Source organism: Pteropus alecto, unplaced genomic scaffold (genome assembly GCF_000325575.1).
Source record: "Pteropus alecto unplaced genomic scaffold, ASM32557v1 scaffold75, whole genome shotgun sequence".
Classification (NCBI taxonomy): Eukaryota; Metazoa; Chordata; class Mammalia; order Chiroptera; family Pteropodidae; genus Pteropus; species Pteropus alecto.
The window spans coordinates 8,040,942-8,065,720 of NW_006440638.1; the positions used below are offsets into that span (position 1 = coordinate 8,040,942).

The following is a 24,779-nucleotide window of genomic DNA, read 5'->3' on the forward strand; positions in this document are numbered from 1 at the left end:
CCTGCTGTTTGCTATCCTATTGCCTGAATATATTGCAATTTGTTTATCAGTTGTTCTGAGATTGTATTGTTGATGAATTGTTTCCATTCTGAGTTATTAGGAAAATACTGCTCTGTACATCTTTGTTCATGCTTCATTGTGCACTTGTGCAACTTTTGGAATAAACTCTATATCTGGAAATGGAATTGCTGAGACTTAGGGAATGGTTATAGGTTAGACTTTACTGGATAATGCCAAACTGTTTTCCAATAAACCTACCAATTTATTTCACCTTATAATCCCACCAGCAGTATGAGAATTCCATGGTTCAAGATTCATGCCAACACTTGTTCAAATTTTAAGATTTGACAATCTGCAAGGGTGTGACTTTCTTTTATAGTTTTCATTTTCTTGATAACTAATGGAGCTGAACATCTTTTCGTGTATTTATGAGCCATTTATGTTTCCTTTTCTGTGAACTGTCTGTCGTATTGCCTATTTTTTTTATTAGGGATATCTTTTTTCTTTTTGATTTTTTTTTTTTAGGATTTTCCAGTACTCTGGATACTAGTCCTTTATTAGTTAAATATGTTGCAAACGTTCTTTTCCAAATTGCAGTTTATCTTTTAGTCTCCTGTAGTGTCTTCATAAACAGAAGTTTTTAATTTTAATGTTGTAGAATTTATCAATATGTTCTTTTATGGGTATGCTTTTTGTTTCTTGTTTCAGAAAGTTTTTTGATTTGGATGTCATAAAGATTGCTCATATAGTATCTTCTAAAAATTTTTTCTTTTACGTTTAGCATCCAAGTCTTTAGTCCACCTGGAACTAATTTTTGTGTATTTTATGAGATAGAGGAACCAGTTTTATTTTTTCTCATATGTATAACCTTATCCCAGCTTCATTTATCAAATTGTCCGTCCTTTCCCCATGCATCTTGCCGTGGTCACTCTGTCATACATCAAGTTTACATATATGCATGGATCTGTTTTCTGGGTTTTCTATTCAGTTCCACTGATTTACTTGTCTATCGTGTGTTAATACCATACTTTCTTAATTTCGGTAGCTTTTTATCTTAGAATCAGCCTGTCAAATACCATGAGAAACATTCTGATTGGAATTGCTATGAATCTATTAATCAGTTTGGGGAAACTAAAACACTTAGTCTCTTCCAATGACATGGTAAGACTAAGTTTTTCTTTTAGTCTTTCAATAAAAATTTATATTTCCCATAAAAATTTTGTACATTTGTTAGATTTATTGCTTTATATTTTGTGTTACTATTATAAATATTATTTTTAAAAAATTATTTTTAAACCGCATGTTTAAGCTATATAGAAATGTAATTCACCTTGCTAGAAAAACTCTGTTATTAACTCTTATGTTTAGATTCTCTTCAGTTTTTGATATAAGCAGTAATAATACAAATAATAACAATTTGGTTTCTTCTTTTCCAATCTTTATACCTTTTATTTCTTTTTTCTTTTTCTTTATTCTTTATTTTATTATACTGGTTAGACCTTCCAGTACAGTGCTGAATAGATATGGTGGTAATGTACTTTCCTATCTTTATCTTTAGAAAATGCTTTCAACCTTTAGATATGATGTTTGCTACAGGCTTTTTTAGATAGTATTTATCAAATTAAGAAAGGTTTGTATTATTCTTAGTTTGCAAGAGATTGATCCAAATGGTCATTGAATTTTATTGCAAACTTTTCCTCATCTTTTGAGATGATATTAAGGGTTTTCTCCTTAATCTGTTAATGTAATAAATGGCATTTATAAAATTCTAACTTAACTTAGGCCTTGCATTCCTAGGATAAACTCATCTTGATTATGATGTATTATTTAAATATGATGACGAATTTGGTTTGGGGTGTATGTGTGTGTATGCGCACGCGTACGCACCTGTGTTTCACATGCTGCAAGAGAGAAAAACATATGGAGGGAGGGAGGGAAGGAGATTGGCTTTCTTGTATTGTCCTTTTTTAGATTTGTTATCAAGGTATGCCAGCCTGATAAAATGAGTTGGTGGTGTTGCCTTTTCTATTCTCCGAAATGGTTTAAGTAATATTGAATTGATCTCATTCTTGAATCTTCAGTAAAATTTATCAGAATAGCTATCTTGACCTTTTTTTTCTGTGAGAAGATTTTTAAACTATTCATTCAGATTTTTCACTTGTTTATAGGACTATTCTTGTCCTCTAGTTTTCCTTTTGGTAGGTTATGTTTCTCTAGAAATTTGTCCGTTTCATCTGAATTTTCAAAACTTTCTGGCATATAGATATTCTTATATCCTCTTATCTGTTTTCTTCTCTACAGCATCTATACTGTCTTATTTTATGTTCCTATATATTTGTGCTTTCTCTATTTTGTTTCTTTTGGGAGGTACTGTAATGTATTTGTCACTGATTTCTAATTTTATTGCATTTCTGTCAAAGAATTTAATTTGTTGAGATTAATTTTATGCCTAGTATGTAGTTGCTTTCTTAAAATTTAAAGCTTGAAAAATAATGTGTTATTCTATACTTGCTAGTTGCTATGTTGTCTTTCCATTGGATGAAACTTGACGGTTGAGCTGTTTAAGTTTTTTATACCCTTACTGATTTGGCTTTTTCATCTGTCAATTCTTAGATTCAAAGAGGTGTGTGAAAATCTCCTACAGTGTTGGTGATGTTGTTGTTTTCTTCTTATGGACCTGTAGTCAATTTTTACTTTATATTTTGGGGCATGTTATTTGGTGTTATTAGTTTATAATTGTTATATCTCCCCTGACAAATTGCAATGTTTATTATGTAGCGACCTTCTTTATCACTAACAATGCTTTTTTGCATTACAGTTTATTTTGTCTATTATTAATATGGAGATCCTCACATTCTTTTGGTTAGTATTTGCCTGGTGTATCTTTTTTCTGTCCTTGGAGGAGTTAATTTTTGTGAACATTGCTTCAATAAATTTTTGGTGACTGGTTCGAAATTTAGAGATAAGTACAAAATCTTATATTTTTTAGTAAGTGAAAAATTTACTATAAATATATGATATAAAGATGTCATGAATCAGTAATTTGGGAACTAGTTGTAACGTTAGATGTTTTGGGGGTTTTTGGTCTTATTGTTGGCCAGGTCGACATGTCTGGGTTCTCTGATTCAAGTGTGTCTATCTTTGACTCCCCACTCCACACTAAATCATTCACCAACCCTTTTAATTCTTCCTATTTAAGCTTTAATACCTTTTTTTAAATTCAAGGTCATATTTTCTCATTTCCTGCCAGAATATCTTCTCTGTTTGCCTTGCCACCAGAATCTTAGTCTCTTTCTTGTTTTTTCCTACAATAATGCCAGTCTGATCATTCTGAAATGCCATTTTGAACATGGCTGTACTCAGAAGTTCTTGATGATTCCCTCTTGCCAACAGGTTAAAGTCTAAAGTTAAAGTCTAAATGTCTGAGCTGGGTTCAAGACCCTCTCCAACCTCTTCCTCATATTTTATGCTCTATCACTCACTCTTGCTTATTGGATACCCTTCCTCTCTCTTGTTAAATAGATACACTTACCATTTCCCAAAATTTGCTATAAACTTTAGCTTTTATTTGCCTCTGTGCATTGTGTTTTCTGTATCAGAAACATTACATTTTTCCCGAAGTTTCCTCTAATGACCCCAACAAAGTCACCTCTTTGTGGTAAGGCTTAAAGCTAACACTGACTTCAGTATTTTTGGTGGTGATCATCTATAAAGTCAGTCATAGAATTGAAATGTCTGGCAAAATTTTCTCTTTTGCCAGCCTTTATTCTTTGGATCAATTCCTTATGCATTGTCAGCATAATGTGATTGCTTAGCATTGTCATGAAGGACTCCAGTGCCTAGAAACTGACTAATGAATGAGGAGACCTGTTCTCCTCCGTTTAAAAGTTCTCCTTTAAATTTAAATAGACTGTTTAAAAGTTCTTCTTTAAATTAGATTGAAATCTACTTTCTTCACATTAGTTTTAATTTTTTTTTAGGCAAGGCAACCCTTGGTTGACCTCACAGATTGCATGGACCTTGTCAGCTTACAATCCCTTAGTTATTTTTTTAAATTTTTTACACCTACAGCACCTGGTCTTCCTACGTGGTCTCCCATCCAAGTACTAACCAGGCCTGACCCTGCTTAGCTTCCGAGATCAGACGGGATTGGGCTTGTTCAGGGTAGCATGGCCATAGAATTACTTTTAATTTTGAACCCATATTAAGTTCATTCTCTGTCTTCAGCTATCTAGAGAACTGCTGTTGTATTCCAAGACTTCCAGATCAAACTCTTCTGCCTTTAAGTTACTCTTACAGGTTCAAAATTTTCCATTGTTTGCCCTTCCTGGTCTTCTTTTAGATAAACTATGCTTCAGTCCCCACCCTCCTTTTTTTTTTTTTTTTGGTCATTCCCCTTTTAGAGTATCTTCCAGGTTAAATGTAATACTCCAGGTTTGGCCAGAAAGTAGGGAGGAGCTGTTGCTTTCAGTTTTTAGTAAACATTGTTGTGTTTTTATAGTCAAGGAGCTTATCTACTTATCTTTGTAAACCTCAACATGATTCTTAGTTTGCCATTAGCCAAAACTCTTGAAATCTTTGTCTCAATCATTTCTGTTTAATTTCTCTTCTGTATTAACTATTGAAGTACTTTGTGTTTGTCTCTGTTCAGTTCACCTTATTGCAGGTGTCCCCAACCCCCAGGCCATGGACTGGTACCAGTCTGTGACCTGCTAGGCTGCATAGCAGAAGGTGAGTGGCAGATGAGCAAGCGAAGCTTCATCTGTATTTGCAGCCACTCCCCAGCACTAGCATCACCACCTTGGCTCCACCTCTTATCATCAGGTGTTAGATTCTCATAGAAGCACCAGTCCCTGGTGCCAAAAACGTTGGGGACTGCTTCATTGGATTCGGTTTATCCCATCGTTTTGGAATTGGAATTTGTCATCCCAGGTATCTCCTGATCTTTTCACTTTCGTAATGCTGTTCATAAACTTGACTCCTGAAATCAGTAATCAATTTTGGAGCACTTTATGTATGTCCAGCACCAGGGAAGACATGGAGGACTTGAATAGGGATTATATAAGACTTCTGCCCTTTACGAAGTAAAATGAACATTTTATGTTTTCACCTAAGACAGTGAATAAAATGTTGAATGAAGAAGTTCGATGTCAGAACTTTGTACTCCTCCACTCGATACCTTGATTCAGCTTGAAATCAATCTCACCTGTAAGTCAAATATGAGTCCATTCAGCTTTATAACCATTCTCCCCATTTTCTGTTATTTCACCCATAGTAAGCCATAGGAGACTGTCATATGTCTGTCTTCTCAAAACCCAGGTACAGTCTTTACACAGAGCTCCCAGACTCAAGCCAAATCCCAAGGAATGACATAAATTTTTACAAAGCATACCAGCTCCTGAGGATTACCACTTCATCTCTTAACTGCCTACATATAGTTCATGGATTTTGAGTTCATGGTCTATAGTTTTATCACTTTCCTTCTATGCCTTTTTGAAGTTCAGCAAGATACATTTGCCTCTTTCCTATAATCTCTGTGGCTGTTGGAGACTAGAAACATTCTTCTGATTCCCTCTCCAGTTATTTTTCTATGATCGGCAAAATGCCTTTTCTATTAGCATTAATCTGTGTCGCAGTTTTTGCATTCCATAATAATAGCTGTAATGTTATGGTACTTTGTGGTCATTTTTCTTTTCCTCATCATTCTCAGTTTGTTGAACCAACTGACAGCCATTGGTCAAAGTGACAGAGAGAAGCAAACTTCTCCATCTTGGAACTTCTAAGATACAGTCTGGCCCACCCCAATCATTCTGTCATCTTAAGCCATGGTTCACAAAGCCAAATCCTGCTTTTGATTTGAGAAAGTTTCGTTCAGAAAGTTGTCCTTTGCCATTAGAATGTAGAGAGACCATAGCCAAGTATCATGGTTAAGAGTATGGGAGCCAGTTGACTGACAAGTCATTTAAACTCTCTCTGCTTCAGCTGTTCATAAAATGGGGCGAATTAGGTAAGTTAGATGAGCTAACAACATGCAATATGTTTAAAGCATGTTAACATAGCATAAGTAGTCAATAAATGGTTTGCAAACAACAAAGCTCCAGCGATGCAGTGCTTGCTTAACAATAACGTTGGCTGAATTAGGCACTTAGTCTATAATAATAACAGCTTACTGCATGCGAGGCATCTCTCACAATCTCACGGTTCCATATAAATTTGGGTTGTGTCTGTTTTATTAAAGCTTCATGTTATATATATGGAAACTGAGGCTTAGAGAGTTGAAGTAACCCAGGCCTGTTTGTCTTCAGAGCCTGAAGACAAACACAATGCTGTGGTCAGTCAGTCCCCTGTCATCTTCCAGAGCATGTGACACTCCCCTCTTCATATTAACATTGCAGGCTCTGCTAACGTTCCAACGTGGTTTCTGTTATTGAGTATTTAGTATAGTTGGTAAGATAAGATATACAGATGGCGGAATTAGAGGACTGTGGAGTGAACCCCTCCTTCATTGCTAGTGATACATTCATAAAAAATGATTCAGAGAAGGAGAAACTTAGGGTGGTCTACAAGGCTTAGTAGAGTAGCTATCTTGAACTTGAAGCTGAAGATGAGTGGGATCTGATCAGGACAGAAAGAAAGGAGGATGATGTACTAGGCAAGAACACTACTTGAAGCAGATCCCACTGGTTAAAACACTTGTACTGGGTGTGGGAGTAGTGGTAAACTGGCCATATTGGTGTAGCAGGTTTGTGTTGGGGTATGTAGAATATGTTAGAGAAATGGGGAAATAGAACTAAGTCTGCAGAATGTAAAAGTTACAAGCTAGTGGCCCTCGGGTCACATTTGGCTCTCATGAGTTTTTAAAAACTTTGAATTGGTTGTCAGCACTTAAAATTTGGAAGATTTTATGTAAAATTCTGGATTTACAGCTGCTTTTGAAATAAGGGAAGTTCTGGCAGTTGCTGGGCCCACATCCCCACATGGTAACAATTGGCTAGAGCTGAGACCAGCTGTCTCCATTATGCAGGACAAGTGCTTTCCACTCTGCCTCAACCCCCTCTTCTCCAGCCCCCTCCACTAGATTCCATCTGCATGGCTTATAAGGGCAGCAGACTTTGTGACCTTGGCCTAATGGGTAAGGGCTCTGATACTGGATAAGAGGATTCTGGACTTTTTTCCTGCCAAATTGCAGGCTCCATGCAAGCAAGAGCCATGCTTTGTGTACTGCTTTACTGCTGGGGCTAGCAAAATGCCCAGAAGATATTGGGCACTCGATAAATGTGGCACCTGGATGGTGGTAGTGACCACATTCTACTGGAATCAATTTTGGAAGCTGCAGCAGACCTCTAGAATGCTTAGGAGACAACAGACTGATGAGGTACACACCAGTCGACCTGATGGTTCATTGTGAACAATTTTTAAGGCAAATGTGGATGACCATTAAGCAGCAAATAGACTGCTTATAAAGTAGAGAACAGTCTTTCTATGTGTTGAGGAAAAAACTGCTGGTCATGCATTGCTCTGTTTCCAGCTTCACTACCAGACATGGATAGCTACCCTGCTGTTTTCTTCTTTGAACTATACACTAAACAATAGGAATAGAAAATACATAGGTAAGATTAGTGGTACATATTATTTGCCTCACTCAGCAGGACAACAGTATGACAAAGATCATAGCCAGAGCTGGGAGCTCTGTGTGGTTTAGCAAAAACTTGTAAAACTTAATTGCTTTAACTAGGGATATGATCTTTCTTCCTGGCTGCTGATGCCAGCTCTTTGCCAGGATTTAGACTGTGTTCTTGTTTATTTATTTCCCTTTCTTCTGCACTTGGTATTCTCCCCAGCTCCTTCTGAATGCACCTTGCCATCAGGAACACTAGAAAAGAAGAAAATCAAACTGCCTCTTCCCTCGGGCTGTGACTCTGGAAAATCAAAGGCAAGCAGAGACAGCTCTTCTCTGCCTGCAGCAGGGTCAACGATTTGTGTAATGTTTTCCCTCTGAGCTTATCTCTTGCGTATTTCTTGTGTTTTTGAGCAAGGGAATGGAAAGCTGAATCACTGCTGCTGCCTTTTTAAGCAGGTGGGAACTGCTGCTGTGATCAAAGCTGAGTATAAACTACTCATTGTGAGGCTGATTTATATCTGTAGAGTGAGTTGGCTCCAATAAAATACCCACCCAGATGCCTCAACAAGGAATGGAAGGAGAAAAGCACTTATATATCTCATCCCATATAGGAAGCATTTTGATAGCATCATTTGAATCAAACCATAAATAGGCTTTTGCATTTAGTTCTTGTAGGAGCCTGAAATGCTCCTAAAATAGCCAATAGGTGTGTTTCTAACAGCCATCTAACTGGAGATTTAAGTTGTACTGTATATTCCTGTATTTAGTCAAATAATATTTTGAGCCACCTTTTCATTTTTATTTTGAGTAATCAGTAGTTTTCATAGGTTGTAAATTGGGTCTGATTGGGATATTTTGGCAACTCTTCAGTTCCAAGTATAGAGGAGTTTTGCTTATACATCTTGATAAAGTGAACATAAGATTTTAAAAAGATGTCCAACAAACTAATTGATTCCTAATTTTTGAGAGTCATGGTTACTACCTTAAAATATGTAATAAATTGTAATTTCTATCTCGATAAAATCCTAAGAGACCTAATCTGCATAAATGTTTTGTGAAGGATTGGATCCCACAACATAGGAAAAATTCTGTAATGGTTCTACTGGCAAGCGTCATTTTCTGGTTTCTTGTTACATGTAATTAATTAACTCTGATTACCAAGAGAGTTGTCACTGTTTTAGTATGAGTCAGCACTGACTGGTTCTGCATGTCAGAGCTTTGGCCTTCTCTGGGATTGACCCTCTGGCAGTAGACAGTTGTTTTCCTCTGAACGTTGGTGAAATATGGAGAGTTATCTCCACCTGCTTAGCTGATGTGGCTGAGGAAAGGATCAGACGGGATCATGCATAGGAAAGCGATTTGAAAAGCCTCCAGTCTGATGCCAGTATGAAGTATTAGCACTCAAGTTTGTGGCTTGTCCTGTGGTCTTAGCTATGTGTAGGCCTCATTTTTGTCACAGAAAATCAGAGCTTTAGTTTAGATCTCTGTGATCTAATTTTATACATGAGGCTGTTTTAATTTAAATTAATTAAAATTAAATAAAATTTAAGATTCAATTTTTCAGTCAAGCTATTGACTTTTCAAGTACTCATTAGCCACACACATGGCTAGTGGATATCATATTGGACAGCAAGACAAAGAACTTTCCCATCATTGTATAAAGCTCTACTGGACAATCATAGACTCAATTATCTGTCAGGTTTTTTTCCAGTCTGAGATTGTGGAGGCTTCAACAAGTGACTTGCTCAGTCCTTAGAGGAGAATTAATTTTGTTTTTAACGCCACCCCCTACCACCTATGCCAGGAACTTGTATGTGCAGAGAATTCTTTACTCCTTATTTTCCTGGTGGCTGAGCATGAGGCCTTCCTATGGCATCTTTTATGATCAGTTTCTTAGAAGAAATAAGTTAGTTGTAGAATGATACATTTGGGAGCCCTCAAATAGTTTTATATAGTTTATATTTGTAATATAAAATCCCGTCAAGCTAGAATTTTTCTCTTTAAACCTCTCAGTGTTTATTTTCAAAAGTGAGGTCATTTTCCATGAACATGAGAAAGCATAGGTTAGGTGTCAGGTCCAGGTGGTTAGAGATATAAGAAGTAATTGCTTAGGCATGGATACATGATCTAGAGATTAGAAATAGTTACTTGGGAATTGACAGTCAGATGCCTTTTAGGACTGGGAGCAGGGGGTAGATGTGAGGGTTGTACTAGATTTAATACACTGGAGATTCAAGCCAGGAAGAAATGAAATAGGTAAAAGCAAGAATAAAGCTAGGTCCCATAGTTCAGGCTATTCAAATATATTTAGTCACTATGTCACATTTCAGTGAAGCTTTCCTGAAACACTCATAAAAAATTGAATACCTCTTGCCCCTAGCATTCCTGGGCCCCCTTTTCACCATTGTGTTTTTCTGTAGCACTTACAATCTAGCACACTCTACATTTACTTAGTTTTTGTTTATTGTTTATCTCTTCCTTCACAGAAGTATAAGCTCTGTGAACACTAAGATTCTTATCTGTTCTGTTAAGTGCTTGGGCACATAGTACTTATAATAAATATTTATTGAATGAATGAATATTGCAGATCTGTATTGCTTCAGTGAGATCTGGAGGTAGTGGTTACTTGTAGGAGGCTAGTGGTATAGATGGAGTTAAGGGAATAATGGGTAGAGGTAATAGGAAGGCAGGCGAGGACTGAGATCTTAATGCACAAAAGGGAGATTGGTGACAGGCATCTGAACCCTGGACTCAGGAGAGGTCTCCATAGAAGTTGAAGATTTTGCACTACGATTAAGTTGGCGTAGAAGAAAAGCAAAGGAGAGAACTCTTGAGTCAAAGGACCCTTAGAATAGGGCTTTTTGCACTTTATTTACCTGGACCAAAGATTGGTGAGTGGGTGTGTGAGAGAGAGCTGAGCAGAGTCAGGCTATCCTTTATAGAATGTGTGAAATGATAGCAAATGCTTAGCCCTCAAGAGTTGACCCAGGGATGGGAGAGAACTTCACACCACTCCTGTCTCTCCTAGGTATTTGATCAGTTTGAAAGTCACTGATACTGAGATTGGAAAAGTGTAAGGTGGTAATAATCATCACTTTAACATAGTCACAACTGCCTGGAGCAGTGTTTCTCAGAATTCATTGTGCATATAGATCCTCTGGGGAGCTTGTTAACATGTGATACTGATTCTGGGATCTGGGTTAGGGACCAGGACTTTGCAGTTCTAAGTTGTGGATGATGATGCTGCTGTTGGTCTAGAGACTACACTTGAAGTAGCAAGGCTTTAGTAAAGAGAGAAATTAAATATTAATCATTGATATCAGTTGCCTTTAAAAATATTTTTAAATCCCCCTTGGATAAGTTAGGCACTGCCATTTAAGGATGTTCTGAGAAGGACACAAATAAACAAAATCAGGAATGAAAGAGTAGAAATTATGACAGACACTGCAGGAAATACAAAGGATCATACAAGAATACTATGAAAAAGTATATACCACCAAATTTAATAACCTAGAAGAAATGGACCAGTGCTTAGAAAGATACAACCTTCCTAGACTGAATCAAGACATTGCAAATCTAAATAGACCCATGAGCAGTATGGAAATTGAAGCAGTCATCAGAAACCTCCCAAAAAGTAAAAGTCCAGGACCACATGGCTTCACCAGTGAATTCTACCTAACATTCAAAGAAGATTTAATATCTGTTCTCCTCAAACTCACCCAAAAAATCAAAGAGGAGGCAATAATTCCTAACTCATTTTATGAGACCAATATTACTCTGATACCAAAACCTGGTAAAAGAAACACAAAAAAAGAAAACTACAGACCAATATCTCTCCTGAAAACAGATGCAAAAATCCTAAACAAGATACTAGTGAACCAAATACAGCAACATATTAAAAAGATTATACACCACGATCAAGTGGGCTTCATTCCAGGGGCACAGTGATGGTTCAACATACACAAATCGATTCATGCGCTACACCACGTAAACAAATTAAAAAATAAGAATCATATGATCATATAAATAGATGTAAAAAAGCCTTTAACAAGATACAACATCCTTTTATGATCAAAACACTTAACAAAATCAGTATAGAAAAGAAAGTACCTTAACATAATAAAGGCCATATATGACAGACCCTCAGCCAACATTATACTTAATAGTGAAAAACAAAAAACTTTTCCTCTAAGATCAGGAACAAGACAAAACTGTCCACTCTCTCCACTGTTACTCAATATAACATTGGAGGTCCTATTGAATGCAGTCAGGCAAGGGAAAGGTATAAAAGGCACCCACATAGGAAATGAAGAAATCAAACTGTTACTGTTTGTAGACGACATGATTCTCTATATAGAAAACTCTAAAGACTCCACAAGAACACTGCTAGAAACAATAAGCAAATACAGTAAATTTTCTGGATACAAAATATATAAAGGCTCAAAAATCCATAGCATTCTTATACTCTAATAACGAATAGTCAGAAAAAGAAGTGGAAAAATTAATTCCTTTTGCAATTGTAACAAAAAGAATAAAATATCTAGGAATAAATTTAATGAAACATGTGAAGGACCTCTATAATGAAAACTGTAAGACCCTGTTAAAAGAAATCGAAGAAGATCCAAAGAAATGGAAAGATATTCGTGTTCTTGGATTGGAAGAATCAACATAGTTAAAATGACCTTATTCCCTAAAACATTTTACAGATTTAATGCAATCCCCATCAAAATCTCATCGACATTTTTCAAAGAAATAGAACAAAAAATCATCAGATTTGTATGGAAGCACAAAAGACCCCGAATTGCCAAAGGTGTCCTGAGAAAAAGAACGAGGCTGGAGGTATCACTCTGCCACTTCAAATTATACTATAAAGCGATAGTAATGAAAACAGCATGTTATTGGCAACAAAACAGACACACGGACCAGTGGAACAGAATCAAGAGTCCAGAAGTAAACCCATGTTTATATGGGCAAATAATTTTCGACAAAAGAGCCAGAAACATACGGTGGAGAAAGGAAAGCCTCTTCAATCAATGGTGCTGGGAAAACTGGAAAGCCACCTGCAAAAGAATGAAACTAGACTGTTGTGTATCACCACACACCAAAATTAACTCGAAATGGATTAAGGACCTGAATATAAGACATGAAACAATAAATTGCGTAGAAGAAAACATAGGAACGAAACTCAAGGACCTTGAACTTAAAGAGGATTTTATAAATTTGACCTCAAAGGCAAGGCAAAAATAAATGATTAGGACTATATCAAACTAAAATGCTTCTGCTCAGCAAAAGAAATCATCAACAAGGCAAAGAGACAGCCATCCAAATGAAAAAATATATTTGCAAGCAATGCCTTTGATAAGGGCCTAATATCCAAAATAAACAAAGAACTCATACAACCCAGTAACAAAAAAAAAAAAACAAAACAATCCAATTAAAATATGGGCAGAGGACCTGAACAGACACTTCTCCCAGGAAGACATACAAATGGCCAACAAACATTGTTATAAGGGAAATGCAAATCAAAACCACAATGAGATACCATCTCACACCTGTTAGAATAGCTATAATCAACAGGACAAGTAATAACAAATGTTGGAGAGGATGTGGAGAAAAAGCAACCTCATACACTGCTAGTGGGACTGCAAATTGGTACAGCTACTATGGAAAACAGTATGGAGTTTCCTCAAAAAATTAAGACTTGATCTACCATATGATCCAGCAGTCCCTCTACTGGGTATTTACCCCAAAGACTGGAAAACTCATATCCAAAAAGCTCTTTGCACACTGATGTTCACAGCAGCATTATTCACAGTGACTAGGACATGGAAGCAACTGAAGTGTCCTACGATAGATGATTGGCTAAAGAAGCTGTGGTACAAATGTACAATGGAATATTAGTCAGCCATAAGAAAAGATGAAATACTGCCATTTGCGACAACATGGTTGGACCTCAAGATAATCATAAGCGAAATAAGCCAGACAGAAAAAGTTGAAAATCACATGATATCACTTATATGTGGGATATAAACCTAAAAGCAACAAACAAACATGACAAACAAACAGAGACTTATGGACATGGACAATAGACTAGTGGTTACCAGAAGGTGGGGGGTGGGAGAGGTAGATGTGGTGAAAGGGCTCAAAGATGTGGTGACAGAAAGAAATCTATGGGCGGTGAATACACAATACAATATATATGGCTTATTGTTGAATTGTACACTTGAAATGGATTTCATTAACCAATGTCACCATAATAAAAGTAGTTATTAATTAATTTTAAAAATATAAAAAAGGATGTTCTGATAGGCAGATGCTTTTCACTTTGGTTTAAATAGTTTTTGAGAGAACATAAGCAAGCCTTAAGAAAATTAGCCTTTTTCAATTTTGATTTTCTATAGTTGAACACTCGTCAGCGCCATCGTCAAGTCTGACTTTCAATTGCACGGCCTCCTAAGGTAGTCATTTAATACTCCAAGTCTAAGAGGACTTTTATGTCAATTCCTCACATGTGAGAAGTGGTTGTGCCCAGTAGGGTATGGTACGTATGCGCTGAGCCACTGATCAAACTGGTCTTATCAGGGATCTAGGTCAGTGTTAGGAGAAGTCAGTTCTTGGAGTGCGGAGAAGCTGGCAGTGCCTGACTCATTCCAAAGGCTCACCGTGCTTTAAAAAAAATTACTGTTCTTGAAGATTTTGAGGGGACAAAAGGAGGATCCTAAACCATGGACATTTTGGAATTTGTTTTCTGATAGTCAAGGTCTCTTGTAAATAGATGATCTTATGTGCATCTCTCCTTCCTGCCACATTCCAAGATAGAATATTTAGTTCTTGTAGAATGCAGTCAGTCTGTTCTGCAGTCTGAGGATGTAGCTATGGACCAGATGGAGCTGTTGGCCTTGTACTATGATTCCATGGTTCCCACATCACTAAAACCTTCTTTCCACTTTTCCCTCCTAGACAGAAGTTCATGGGTCTTAAGAGAGTGTCAGTTTAGATTACTGCTTTCTATAGGAAACCTTTTCCACCCTCTTTCCTTTTCTTCCCACCATTCCAAACCTGAAATGGCTGCCCATCCTCTGTGGTCTCATGGCCAGTACCGAATTATAGTCAGTTCTCATTATTTGTAGTAGTTATGTTCTCTAAATTTCTGCAAACATTGAATTAGCAAATTTTGGACCACTGCTCCTAGGGGAAATATAGAGTTAGGTTCCTGTGAGCCTCTGGGCACATTTTCATCAACCAATCAATACATATCTTTGTTTTATTAGTATTTCTGTTTAAAGACACCTTATTTAATATATATTCATTAACAGTGAACTCACAGCCAACAGCATTATAACTCATGCGTGAACAAAGCTGATCTAACACAAGTATTTTCTCCATGCATTCTAGCCTTTGTGTACTTAAGAACATTAGCAATTCAGCGCTAAGCTTGGGAGCCATTTTAAACAGTGAAATCAACAAAATCTCCCAAATGAAAAAAAAAACATGGCACTAAATTGACCATGAAAGGATACTTTTTTACAGTATGACAAATGAAAGAAGAAGACAGAGTCATCTTATTAGACCTTAGCTGGGAACGTGCACATTGGACGACTACAGATTTTTGACGCTCTGCGAATGACCACAGAAGCACTGAGGAGTTTTGATTTTGAGGTTACAAGTAAATTTTGGCAAGTAGGCAAATTCACAAGTATGGAATTCACAAATAATGAGTATCAACTGCACCCTACAGACAAACTTAACATTGATATATATGGACCAGCACGTTGGAGGCAGAAAAGAAAAAAAATATATTTTTTTTCTTCCAAGAATTTGATATTTGAAATTTCAAGAAAAGCATTGAAGTAGTCAACTTGAGCATAATTAGGACTTTAGTGGACTTCTTGCTCTCATTTTAAGGTGCAAAATGATTTTCATGTCGAATTATATGAGGCGAGGAGACTACCTCCTCAGAGCCCACAACAAAGCCCCTGAGCTGGATGTGCCCAGGAGTACCTTATGCTGGTCCCTCTCATGGACTTACTTCACTGTGATATGATGGTTTGTTCTTTGGTCAGCACACACTCACTGAGATGATCTGATCTCCAGATCAGAGGCTGTTTATATTCACTATTATATCCACCAAACCTGGCTCATAGTAGGTACTCAAATATTTGTCAGAAGACTGACCTTGGATCTGAGCACTTGATCTATAAGGCAACAGCTCATTCTAATTACTTCTGGTCTCGTCCATAATTCAGAACCAGAAAATTTTGAAAGCGAAAATATTTTCAGGACTATTGGCAACAAAACCTGACTGACCTAAACTCATCTTTTGACATGAGACTATTTTCAATCTTCATTTACTACACTTGGAATGACTACATTTTGCTACAGAAATATTAGTGTACTTGATTACAGGTTGCTGTTGGGGGTGTTAGATAATGTATATATAATGTTATATATTCAGAGTTACCTTTCTGAAATGCAAAACAAAACCATGGGAATTTTGAAACCCTTTTAGGTCGAAGTGTTTCAGATAAGGTATTGCAGACCTGAAGTAAAATTTAGGAATTTTTTGTAGATATTTTATTTGAGGAAATTGACAATTTACTTAGGCGTTAGCCAGAGGCATAAATGGTTAAAACCTCTGGCTGATGAAAGGAAAATAAAATAACATAATCTGCTGGCATAACTCCTGAGGGGACTGCATGTAAAGTCCCAGGGTAAGTCTAAAGCATGCTGAGAATAGTTCTTTTGGTGAGTAGGAAGCTTAGATAGTAAAAATGAGTTGATTAATGACTTTATCATAAATATAAAAAATATTTGAGTCTTTACTGTTAATCCACACGTGCATATTATTAGTGAGTGGAGTATATTAGAAAAAGAGACCTCTTGAATTTCAGAATTTATTTGAACAGTGTGACCGTAATTTCCAAATCAACTATCATTTGACAGATAAAACATACTCATAAAAAAAAAAAAGGACAAAATCAAAGCAAAAGAATCCTAAATGACTGAGGTCAGCCTGATGCAGGACAGGGCAAATTTCTCCGAGTTGGGGGGAGACCGAGTCCCATACCGAGCGAAGGAGTTCCTTTGGCGAAGAGCATGGAAAGAAATCAACACACTTGCCAAAGTTAGAGTCAAAAGGAAAGTTTGTTAGAAGAGGAATAACACTCCACAGACAGAGGGAGGTCTCCTCTCAGAGGCAGAGAGTGAGAGGGACAGTAAGAGAGACAGGGGCAGACACAGTAAAGGCACTGAGAGAGACCCAGAGAGACAGTGACAATAGAGCTGATGAGGACAGTGAGAGAGTAAAAGGCACTGAGAGGGACCGCAAGTGTTCAGGGAATTCAGTTTATATGCCATTCTTTAGTTCTTATTTCCTGCGATATGGGTATACAGTGAGGAAGAGTGTGTAGCAGAAAAAGTAAGAATAGAGTGAAAGGCCTGCTGGCAGTTCCCAGCCTTTGATCCTGAGGTTCCCCATCTTTTTGCCATAGGCAATGACTCTTGGTTCCTGTTTCCCCTGCACAGGTGTGGGGAATGGGTTGTTAGCAATCCTAGCAGAAATCTCCCTCTGTTCTGAAATTGTCCTTCTGGCCTGGCTGCAGGGCTGAGCAGCATATTGCAGTCGCTGAATGTAGCTTGATTAACATTTTAATTCTCTTGCCTCCTCCTACATTAAACCAAAAAAAAAAAAAAAAAAAAAAGTTTTCCCATCTAGTTCTATAATGATAATGATAATAATCACCTGATTTAGTTGTCCTCTGTACTCCCCCGGGAAAGATTTCTTTTTTGTTGTTACTGTATAAATTTTAATTGGAATTGCAAATATAGAATAGGGTCTTATAAACCTTTATACTCATTTTTTTAAAAAACTTTGTTTTTAAGAAGGTAAGCTTCACCCTATAGTATACAAATTAGATAAAATTGCTCCCTTTTAGGAAAATATTTATATAAATGGTACAAAGACATCTGAAGGCTTGTTTTCAGGTTTTTGATAAGAAAGATGAAGTATTTATTAGAGGCTTAGAAACAGTATAAAAAGAAAAATAATAGAAATTTTTATTTTATACTTAGTTAAGAAAGTACTAAGATTGGTCTGTAGATCAAATGTCCTGGGGGGGTGGGGAATGCCTTTCAAGAGGATATTTGAAATGACCCACAGACAGTGCTTTAAGCAGTATCTCAGGACTAATCTTCATAGTAGTGAACTATCTACTTCTGCAAAGAACAACTTTCTGTATATGGTATGCACACTGGAAGAGATGACTGATATTTCTCTAGACATATTTTGAGATTCTTTTTATGTTTGGTATAACATGCCATGCCTTTTAAAAAATTTGAGATGAGGAGTATTAGAAATCCTGATAGTTTTCCCAGAGGAAATTGGAGCTGTCCCTGTGATGCTGTGTACCCTTAAGACACATTCCTCTTCTCTCTGGCTCCATCTCCTATTTTAGAGCAAATGTTCAGAAGCCTGAAACTTTTTCCAGGATTAATATTTGTTGGGTTTTGGGTGTTTTTCTTGTTTGTTTTTTTTTTTTGTTTTTAAGCTAATCTTTGTTGATGTATGCACAGATTATAAGTACACCAAGTAATGAATTCTGATAAAGTGAAACACTTGTGTAACTATTACCCAAATCAAGAACTACGCTTTAGGGGCAGCCTAGAAGCCCCTTTGTGCACTCTCACATCTATCACCATCCACTGATTTTGCCTGTTTTAGTACTTTGTACAACTGAAATAATACAGTGCATACCTTTTTGCATGTGGCTTCATTCATGTTATTTTTGTGAGGATTCTAAGTCATTATTACTTTTTAAAAGTCTCTTTGGGGCACCTTTAAAAAAAATCTACTAGCGGATTGGCTTGTAATTGTGCAGTGCAAATAAATTGCAAATTGAGCAAAAGATCAAGGATTTCAGGAAGGCAGTGGAAGTAATATGGGAGCTGTACTTCAGCCACACACAGAAACACTGACAATGAGGCTTGAAGGTGTGGGATTAGTTAATAGTTGAAGGAGAAAACTCTACAGTAATAGTGACATTAGTGGAAATCTTTAGTTTGAATATCAAAGGATTGACTTGTATATCACATGATTGAAGCCTTGAGAAAACTGATGATGCCATGGTTGGTTATTTGCAAAAATTCCTCTAAAATTCTGCTATAAAAGACCAACCTGCAGTGATGACTGTCATATGATGCTATAACATAATTTTGTTAAAAGAGTCGCAATTACAAATATAATTAATATTTGGTTTATTCTTTGTTCATCTTCAGAATTAGCTCATAGCAGCAATTATAACCTGCATATTAACATTGTAAAATATTTTATAAACTTATTTGTGTAGTTTGTAGTTTTGTTTCAAGGTAAAATCTTAACCTTTTTTTAAAATCACTGTTTACTATTAAAATTTGGCTTCTACTTTACGGTCTTAATTATCCTCCATTTTTGAGCATCTCCACTATCTATTTGTTTCAGCTGCAGGGGGTTTACTATGTTGAAGAATTTCCCCACAAAATTTGTGCCCATCTCAGAATCTCCAAATATGACTTTATTTGGAAATAAGGTTGTTGTAGAAGTCATTAATTGTTAAGATAAGTAGGATGGCCCCTTAATCTAGTACGACTGGTGTCCTTATAAGGAGAGGAGAAGAGACACAGAGACACATCTAGAGGGAAAATGGCCTTATGAGGAAACAAACAGAGAGAGAATGCTGTCTTAACAGAGGCAGAGCTTGCTGGATTAGTGGCAGCATCAGAAGCTAAGAGAAAGGCATGAATCAGATTCTTCCCTCAGAGCCCTCAGAAGGAACCCTGTCAGCACCTTGTTTTTTGACTTCTAGCCTCAAGACCTGTGAGAGTATTACTTTCTGTTGCTTTAAGCCACCATTTTGTGGTAGTTTGTTATGGCAGCCCTAAGAAACTAATACAGTTGTTGGTACTGTGAGTGCAGTGCTGCTATAACAAATACCTAAAAACATGGGAGTGGCTTTGGAATTGGGTAATGGGTAGAGGCTGGAAGAGTTTAGGGGTACATATAGAAAAATCCTAGAATGCCTTAAAAGAGACTTTTGGTAGAAATATGGACATTAAAGGTAACTCTAGTTAGGGCTCAGAAAGAAGTAAGGAGAGCTACAGAAAAAGTTTCTGTTGTCTTAGAAAAAATATATATTATTACAGACAGAATGGTGCTAGAAATAGGAATGTTAAAGGTGCTTTTCATGAGGTCCAAGATGGAAATGAGGAATGTATTATTGGAAATTGGAGAAAAAGTGATCCTTGTTACAAAGTAGCAGAGAGCTTGGCTGACTTATGCTCTGCCATTCAGTGGCGGAAAATAGAACTTACAAGCGAAGAACTTGATATTTAGCTAAATTTCTAAACAAAGAGTGAAAAATGCAGCCTGCTTTCTCCTCATTGCTTATAGTAGAATACAGAAAGGGAAAGATAAGTTAAGGAAGGAATTGTTAAGCAAAAACGAACCAGCATTTGATTTGGAAAATTTTCACCCTATCCAGATAGTGTGCTCTGAAAACAGGGCCTAGGATGTGGCTGGACAGCCATTGGCTAAAAAGCATTTGACTTATGGATCCACTCCACCTTCTTAGCACAAGTCAGGAATAGAGATGGAGTCATTTAGAAAGGACCTGTGGAGAATCCTCATGTCTAGTAGCGTGGATCCCCACAACATCTACCGAAGATCAACAAGGTTTTTGAAAATGTCATACCAGCAGAAACTCTGTCAGCCTAGACCAAAACAAAACAAAACAAAACAAAACAAAACAGACAACAATAACAAGAACAAAAAACAGATGGGAAGAAATGAAGGAAGAATAACTCCAAGGACAGAATCGTGGATACAGAAGTCAGAGTGGGTGGACAGAGGACAGAGTATCGAGCCACAGAGGATTATTCTCGGGCCTCAAAAACTAATGAAATTGACCTATTGTGTTGTGACTTTGCACTGGACTGATAACCTTTTCATCCTTTCTATTTTCTCCCTTCTGAAATGGGAAAGTCTGTTCTATGCCTGTCCCACCATTGTATTTTGGAAACAGGTAACTCGTTTAGTTTCACAAGTCCGTGGATGGAGAGGAATTTTACCCCAGGATGGAACATACCCAGAGTCTCTCTTAAGCCTAATTTAGATGAGATTTTGGACATAGAGTTGATATTGGAACAGTAGAGACTTTGGGGGATGTTGAGATGGGGTGAATGTATATATTGCGTATGGGACAGACATGAACTGGGGGTGGGCCAAAAAGATAAGCTGTAATGGGTTGGACAGTGTCAACTCAAAATGCATGTCTTTCCCAGAACTTCAAGATGTGACCTTATTTGGAAATAGGGTTGTCGTAGAGGTCATTAATTCATAAGTTCATTCTGGAGTAGGATGACCTCTTAATCCAGTAAGACTGGTGTCTTTATAAGGCAAGAAGAAGAGACAGACACATACTGAGGGAAGATAGCCGTGTAAAGGAATAGATGCACAGAGAAAACACCATGTCATGACAGAGGCAGAGCTTAGAATGATGTGTCTACAAGTCAAGGAACACCAAAGATTGCTGGAAACACTAGAAACTAAGAGAAAGGCATGGAACAGATTCTCCCCTGAGAGCCCTCAGAAAGAACCAACCCTGTAAGCGTCTTGATTTCGAACTCCTATCCTCTAGAACTATAAGAGAATAAATTACTATTCTATTAAGCCACCAGTTTGTGGTAGTTTGTTATGGCAGCCATAGGAAACTAATATGGGGAGTTTTTAGAAAATTATTCTGCTGATTCATGGACTAAATGTTATTTTTCATAGCCCAGGCCCACAGAATAGTATTAAATCAAGTTGAAAATAGGGTGAAAAGTTATTCCATTGGCCCAAACTTAATATGGCTTAAATAACACTTGTTGCAGTATTTTCTATATTAAATTAGCAGTTTCTTGTTCAAAGAGATTGTTTCTATTAATGACTGAGCTGGAAACAGTTTTTACTATTATAGAATAATAACACAATTCTGTGTTCATCTGTGCATCGATTGGTATTCGCTTTTCATGACAACTTTCAGAGAATAGTTTCACTAGCAGCTTCTACTTAAAGCTAATGTATTACCTTTTAGACCAGGCTACAATATAAATATGTTTTTGGACAGGGAATTTTGAAGTTTGGAACTGTTTCTTTTCAATAAAGAGGAATTCTGATTATATGTCATTTTCAATTCCCTTTAAAAAGAAAGTTGATGTGCTGTTTGTCCCGATAGAATCATAGAATCTTAAAGAGAGAGAGAGAGAGAGAGAATATGAATGAGAATGTGTGTGTCCTTTGAAACTAAAAGGCCAAGACAATGTATTCCATCATCCAGTTATGAAATGTTTCTTGAATTGCCTCACTGGTATCCTGTGCTACATTATCAGTTGTTGGCTCTAGTGTGAGTTTGTCATGGCTGGCAGGTTGGCAGGTTTGGGCAGAGGAAATGAAACCTAGTCAGTTACTACAAGATTTATAGTAGACCTGCTATTGCAGGAAGTGGTGAAAAGTTGATTGATAGTTTGAGACAAAACTCTACAGCAAGAAACAGGATGTATGCTTTCTATTTATACACAGTTTTCTTTTTCCTACATTTCAGTGCTCCTTTTGCACTTTGTCTTGGCTGTTTCATAAGGCCATGGGTCCTTTTTTTTTCTTTCCCCAAACTTGACCACCAAATATAAAACAAATGGGGAAATTTTATGTAAGTTCAGCCATGGTAAAGGCATGTACTTTCAGCTCTTCCTCTTTTATGGTAGTTTTATCTGCTGTAACTTGTCAGAAAGCAGTGTTTAATTAATTGTTTTTCTAAATAGAATATTATTTCACATATACAAAGAAAATGAAAGTTTTTTTAAAATTTACGTGGTACGATTACATTTCCCAAAACTTTAAGAAAAAACCTGTTTTGAGTGAATTTTATTAAAATATGATAATATGTTTCAGTTGTCATATCTTATTTTAAATGCTAAATCTCTTTAGTTGGTAATAAATATATTCTTAATGGATAGGTGTTTTTCACTTAGATATAAAATATATACTGTAAGTCCAACTAGTAACTCAGTTTCTTGATATACTTGATTTTTCTAAGCATTGTGGTTAACTAATAATGTCATCTGACCAGGGCTTTTTGACATGAACTAACCTGGTCTGAGTGTGACAGTGAAAAACCACTAACTGCAATAAATGAGGTGCTTTCTGAAATGGAAAGGCCATTACAGAGGTAGACTCTAGAATTTACAAGGAGTGGCAGACTTAGAACCAACTCTAATTGTACCAGCAGTTGAAAGAACAAAAAGGCTACTTTTTCATGGCCTAGTTTTTTTTCCTCCAAAGAAATATTTTTCTTTTTTATGAACAGTGATTGCTAAATTATCTGTGTCAAACAGTTGAATAGAAACAAACCCAGCTTTCATTCCTTATATTATTAGGTCACATTCTACACCAATAATATTTTGAAATTTGTAATCACTTTTTATCCTAGCATTCTTTAGGGGAAGAGTTCAGAATACTTCTTCTATAAACTTAATGTTCTGTCAGATCTTTAATATTAATTTAGGAAACTAGGCAGCTTGAAGATTAAATGTAGAATATAAGAAGTAGAGATGAATCAGCATGGTGAAGAATCAAAAATTAGCATTATTTATTTTTTACATATTTATATAAATGGGTCACTTTAAACATAATGTAGTGTTAAAGTGAGAAACAAACTTTTTCCTGAAGGATTAAAATTCACATCAGCTGGTAATAGGCACAAGTTCCTGTTTTGGTCACATAGCTCATCCTTGCTACTTTCCTGTCTGTTGGAGTTGACTTTTTTTAGTCCCACCATATGTAGGGTATGCTTTGTGAAAAGAGCCAGGATTATAGGTGACGGACTTTGAAATTCCAAACTTATTCTGTTGTAAATGACAGATATAACATTTTTATAGTAGACAAAAACAGATCAAAATAGTTTTTAACTTGAGTTGACATACCTACTGTACTATTAACTAATATGCACTGAAATAATTAAAAATTTTTTTCTTTCTAGTCTAAACCTCTAAAGTTAAAGCTTAGGTGTATACACTTCGTTTAAGATTGCTAAGCTAAAGATATTAGTCATAGCTTCTTTGGAGAATTCTGGGCCTTGTGTAAGTTAGAACTTGCTCATTTGGAAGACGTGGAATAGAGCTCAATTGGGAAGGAGTAAAGAATGTGGTCTTAAGAAGTGAAACTTTTCAGAGTCTGGATATTCATGGAAAGCCCTCGGGTGAAGTAAGAAGAGCACTAGAACTCGGAGGCATCAGTTACTGTCTTGACTGCCCCTTGTTAGCTGGGTGAACTGCAGCAGGTTTCTTAACGCCTCCAAGCTTCCATTTCGTCATCTGTAATGGAGCTAAAAAGGAAACTGATTTATGGGGTTGCCATTAGGAACAAGTACAGTGACATTTGTGAAACATCATCCTTCATATGTTGTTGAAAGTATTTGTCATGGCTATTTAAGATGTGAGATGTATGGCCACTAAAGTAAAAGCTCTTATGTAAAATTTGTATTTCTAATATTATAATTTGGTAAGAGGCATTATCTTCTTCCCCGAGTTCATTGCTCTTTATCTCTTAAAGCTGTGTGTCACAACGCAGAGCGGATCTCCTTCAGTGAAAAAGATGGCAGTGAATTGGTTCCTAGGCTGACAGAGCCTTGGGGCAGAGATGTTTTAAACTGGTCTACTAGCTCTGACTAAATCCTTTACCAATGGTAGTCAAGGTTTCAAAATATATGGTAGATATCATCTACAACTATCTTGAACATAAGATGATATATTGTAACCATCTTATTCCATAACTGTGCTTTTAAAGATGTCTCAAACTGACCACAGTTTATCTAGACTTTATAGTCCTTTGGTGAATCATTGACTCCAGCTGATCTCATCGTAGTTTTCCTCTTTACCCTATCCACCTTTCCTTTCCTAAGCTCTGGAAATTGCAGCACTGGAATTCAGAATTTTCTATGCTTAAGATAAAATAGCCCATCAGTGATTGCTGTTACCCTTGTCCCATTCACTCCACTACTTCCTACCTACCCTTGTACACTGACTGCAGTGGAGCGTCTGTATCCTGATTACACTTGTGGAGAGGCAGTGTGTAGGACTGGGAGGTAGC

The 24,779-nt window shown here is 36.7% G+C and overlaps 1 protein-coding gene and 1 pseudogene across 1 annotated transcript in view; one reads left to right on the forward strand and one right to left on the reverse strand.

The window, feature by feature from the left end:
- The window catches only part of SHQ1 (SHQ1, H/ACA ribonucleoprotein assembly factor), a 111,403-nt gene that overhangs the window by 84,480 nt on the left and 2,144 nt on the right, over window positions 1–24,779 (forward strand). The gene's annotated exons all lie outside the window — the stretch shown is intronic.
- On the reverse strand, window positions 4,063–4,181 carry LOC112484471 (annotated as a pseudogene).